This window comes from Perca fluviatilis, chromosome 6 (assembly GCF_010015445.1).
Source record: "Perca fluviatilis chromosome 6, GENO_Pfluv_1.0, whole genome shotgun sequence".
In the NCBI taxonomy this organism is placed as follows: Eukaryota; Metazoa; Chordata; class Actinopteri; order Perciformes; family Percidae; genus Perca; species Perca fluviatilis.
In genome coordinates, this window is record NC_053117.1 from 33,769,458 (window position 1) to 33,774,379 (window position 4,922).

The 4,922-nt window shown below is 39.9% G+C and overlaps 1 long non-coding RNA gene across 1 annotated transcript; it reads left to right on the forward strand.

Annotated features, from left to right (window-relative positions):
- Nucleotides 1-386: 386 nt before the first annotated feature.
- LOC120561187 lies at nucleotides 387-3,077 on the forward strand. Its single transcript, XR_005639570.1, has 3 exons — nucleotides 387-604; nucleotides 714-808; nucleotides 1,718-3,077. It is a non-coding gene; the product is annotated as an uncharacterized LOC120561187 (long non-coding RNA).
- The last annotated feature ends 1,845 nt before the right edge of the window (nucleotides 3,078-4,922 follow it).

Here is a 4,922-nt window from a genome sequence, read left to right on the forward strand (position 1 = left end):
TTGTTCTGGAAATAAAAATAATAAAGTACCCTGCATACATACTCTTTGTGTCAAAAAGCTTAAACAGTTTGTCTGAGTGGTGAGGATGGGCTTACAATTTCTGATCCATTAAGGATTACCATGAAGTTTCGTCCAGCTGCAAAAAAGTGCAACACATTGCAGCAGTTGCTGCTGTTCCTGAGGCATTAATCTCATTCCCAGCAGCAGCTAAATGTCCTAAAACAACCACACTGCCCTCCTCCTTAATCCCTCCACTGCTGTAGAAATTGTTTTCGCTTTTCTTTGGGATCCAGGCAGGAATTACAAGATAGGGAACCAGATGTATCTTCTAAGACTTAAAAAAAAAAGTAAAAGGAAGCCTGGGGATTTAGACTAATGCCTTTCAATATTGTTATACAGATGAAACTTTCCCAAAAAAAAAGAAGTACAAGGAGACTAAGCAACAATGCCATTTCATTCCCAGAAAGAGCTCAGTGGCCCAGATGCTACGAAGATAGATGCAGACATTATTGCTGGAACATTTGTTGATGCAACATTTCAGTTTTACTTCTTTTTTCCCAGTTTGTGATGTATTGCTCTACATATGGCCTCCAAGCAGAAAATGGTTTGTTTTTGTATGATATTTTGTGTCTAATATCAGATGGTTGATATTTTATCTATTTATGATTTGATCATTTTTGTGGGTATCTCTGTCTTTTGGTCTCGTTAATCAGAGCTGTGGAGAAAGCAATCAGAGGGGACACCCGTCCTATTCTGGAGATCATTGCATCACCAAACGTTCCTGGCAAGACTTTTTTCTACAAACAAGGTTTATGGTTTCTATTCATTGTACTGGCTTTATATATGGAACAGTCAAAAACACTTCTTACACTAAATGTCTCTTATTTATATAGTCTCTTTCGGGTGTTCATGGAATGCCAATGTTATCAGGCATTGCAGATTTCGGTCCATCCACTTCAACTCCCAACAGACACACTTCTGGGCATAGTGATAAATCCACATTTAATATGAAAAGTAATATATTTTGAACTCCTCCCCAATTTTTTTTGTCTTATTTCTGGGCAGTGCAATTTCAGTTTTTAATTGAAGCAAAAGTAAGTAGTTTGTCTCTTCTTTTCACAATGAATTAGCAGCACAATATGAGCAAAGTTTTCTCTTATGTGCAACCTGACGGAAAACCATCACAAACTGTGTCTGTTTTCTGATGGATTTAGCGTAGTCACACATTTTAGAAAGAGAAACACTTGTTTCATGGATGAGCCGTCATAGCCCTGTAAGAACTTAATGAAGGGGTTCCTCAGGGAGCCCAATGAGGCTCTATTGTGATCAGAATACCAATGAAATTCCTCCAAATTAGAAGCATGTTTTTTTGATTTGGTGAAGTCTTGACATCAAGGTCCTGACATGTAAAAATATAGTCACTGTATTGCTGTCATGTGTAATATAAAAATCTAAAAGATATTATTTTCAACTAAATTAATTATTATTTAATAATTAATTAATTAATTTCAATTTTAACCTAGTCTAGGCTGCAAAATATTATATATTAGTGTTCACAATCTGTATAGGGAAAAACCTGATTTGATATGGTTTTTGGTATCGTTTCCTCATAAAGATGTTTTTGTAATGGCGGGTTTCTCAGGTTGGTTCTTTTCAGGAACATGTGAATAGAGTATTTTCACACTGTGGCAGTCTGACTTCACCCCCTGCTGTGTAGGAAGAGCAAAGAGCTGTCCCCCACACTTTGTGTCAAGGCCTAAAGCACGGTCAGCCAGAGACATCCAGACGTCCTCGATGTGAAGAGAAGAGGATGGGAGAGGAGGAGAAACTCTGTGTGTCACAGAAGGGGGGAGGAAAAGGCGAGGCCGCATCAGACGACTGCCGAGCTACATCCAAGTGTCAGGGTCCCAAAATAGTGGCGAGCAACGACCAGACTGAAGATACCAAACAAACAACAGCTCTCAGATCAAGTAAACATCGGCTAACACACAAGACACGACAAACTGTGAAGCCTCCCTCTGTCTTCCGGTGTCGTTAATCAGAGCTGCGGAGAAAGCAATCGGAGGGGACACCCGTCCTATTAGAGGAGGCTGCAGCCGTCTCTCCCCTCCTCTGACCGGAGTCCTCGCAAACACTTTGCCTTCGAAAAAACGTTGACAAGCTCCCTCTGTGTGGTGCTGTGTGGACACAGAGGACAGAGTCTCGTCTCCAGCAGATGTCTTGTGGCGCAGACTATAAATAAAGCCAATGAGACCAGCCGGCCGCTGACGAGCACAAGCCGCCGCGAGGCCGTGTTAGTTTTGCAAAAGGCCTGTCTAGTCTTGGCACGGCAGGCGGGCTAACATTTGGCGGGCCCCGTGTTGAAGCCTGCGGGCTTTGTGTTTAGGGTTTGAGAGGAAAATAAAGATTCTAGCCCCTAAAGTTGAGGTTTTATCAAAAGTTGTTTTCCGTGTTGGGGCAGGTGTGAGAGGAAATGGTGGAAGCTGAGGTGCACAAAGCTCTATAGAGAGCATAGAGGCGCGTAGGGAAACGGAAACATGGATGCAGTGGAAAACATGTCATGCAGTGTTAATTTCTCCTCTGTGCAGTAACATATAGCCAATTTAGCAAGCGTTTAACATCAGTGAGAAGAAGTATAACATCCAATGTATTCACCATATCGTAATGTGCCATTAAATGGGGTGCAACAGTCAGAGAAGAGCGCACCAGTGTAGCCTTGTGTTTCATTGATGACCCTGACAATCCCAAAGGACATCGGTGGCCCTGGGGCCTGTCTGTCTCTATTTAAACCACTTTAACAGCCCCTTGTTTGGAAAGGAGAGACTTTCATTTGCCAAGACAGTGTAGGCACCCTCGATTAAGATGTAATGCAGTGCCGTTTTATTGCACATTTCATTGTAGGACGCACCCACAGTTAGCGCTTTAAGAAGGAAAATATCCCAGGTCGGCCATAACATGGAACACTTACAGCATCTCTGCGATAATCAGCACAAATGGGATATTTTGACACTGATAAAATGGCCGATACACAAATCACCTCCTGCTTTTTTGAAGAAACATTTAGAGTATACTGCCGTACAAAGCCAAAACGCAGTAACTACATATTTGGTCAAAATTGAGTTTAGAGTGGAAATGGGCTTTGTAACATCTCCTACGTCTTGTGACAAAAACTCCTGGTTCAACTGTATCCCGTTTCAGAGAAATCACTATCTCAAATTTGCAGTAACTACAAAATCCGTAGGCAAGTACAGGCAAACCGCCAGTAAGTGAAGTTACTGCGTTCTGCCTTTGTTTACCCGACTTTGACTCGGTAGCTAGTACCAAGGCAAACCGCAGTAAGTGAAGTTACTGCGTTCTGCCTTTGTTTACCCGACTTTGACGCGGTAGATACTGCGGTCTGCCTCTGTAGCCACATTCAAATCTACCAATCTGTCCGCCGCCACAGCACGCAGCATCCTTATCACAGAGTCTGTTATATAGGAACGCGTGCGTCGAGGTGACACTGTGATACAGACCACCAACAAGCCAACATCATTAACCCAGAGAAACATGGCACAATCCGGAGGAAAACTTATAGTGTCTCTAGCTTTGAAACGCAAGTATCCAGACAGTGGTAAGGAACATGGTAAAATATGAACACCTAACCTGGCAAATAACACCTAAATCAATAAATTGCTAGCATATAAACCATTTTAGCTTACCTGCTCCCCTTGAAGGCAGTAACGTTAGCATCTATCCACTCTGGAAACGCTGTCATAACTGTTTTGTTTCTTGTTGTCTTCATTACTTACGCTATTGTAATGTATTTTATTAGGTAATCTCTCAGTTGAAGCTTAAGAGGAAGTTGTAAACATAGAGCTTTTATTTTGACGGGAAAAGGGAAGTGGAAAAAGCGTTGTATTTTCTGACCGTTGTCAGCATTTGAATTAAGTGAGACGTGCCGTCTTTGTGTCTTTATTTTAGAGCCCAAACAGTGAGACAATATAAGAAACGCTCGGTTACACTAGTTTCATTTAATTTTATGAGTATTTTTTTATATGGAGATAGGCTACGTTCTAAATAATATTTTTAATATGTCAATATGTATTTTCAGTTGTCAGAGTAAAACATCTTTTTTTTAATGTCTCGCAAAATTGACTGTGACACACGAAATGGACATATGCACACCGTCTCACGCAACAACACAATTTTTCATATAAAGTAAGGCAGCATACTGTGACTGTGCCTAACGCATCTGCTTTATAATGTTGTCTAGCTGACACACACACACACACACACACACACACACACTCTTGTTATTCTGTTTGAGTTATGTTGTTAAATGTATATGAATTTTTAAGTGCCGTTTTATAAGTAACCTTGGTATTTAATGAATTAATTTTCAATTAACATAAAATCAAACACAAACCAAAATACCAGCATTTTGATTGTGTGTAAAATTATAAGGATGTTTTGGGGGAAATAATGAGTGACAATTTAATCATTTAAGACTAATGTAACAGGGACATTACGACAAAATACTATTCTTGAATACACTGGATGAAGGTTACTAACAAGCACTTTCAACACTCAACCTATAAACATCCATAAACAAAACATAAAACCAATTAAAACAAATGAAAATGTATAAGGAATAAAAAAAGAAAGTTGGATTAACACATTTCAATTGTAGATACTGCACTCTGCCTTTGTAATAGTGTTTTAGTTGCTTGAGGTTAGACAAAGGCAGAGTGCAGTATCTACATTTTTAGGGTCAAAGGTCATATCAATGGTCTTTTTTTTTATGTATAACATTTTCCTTCCTGTAAAGGTATTACATAAAAGTATCAACATTATTGTACCTACAACATGTTTGGCTGGCCTGTATGAAAACTTTGAAGCCATTTTTCTCAGTTTCAGTGTTGGCGTAGTTACTGCACTTT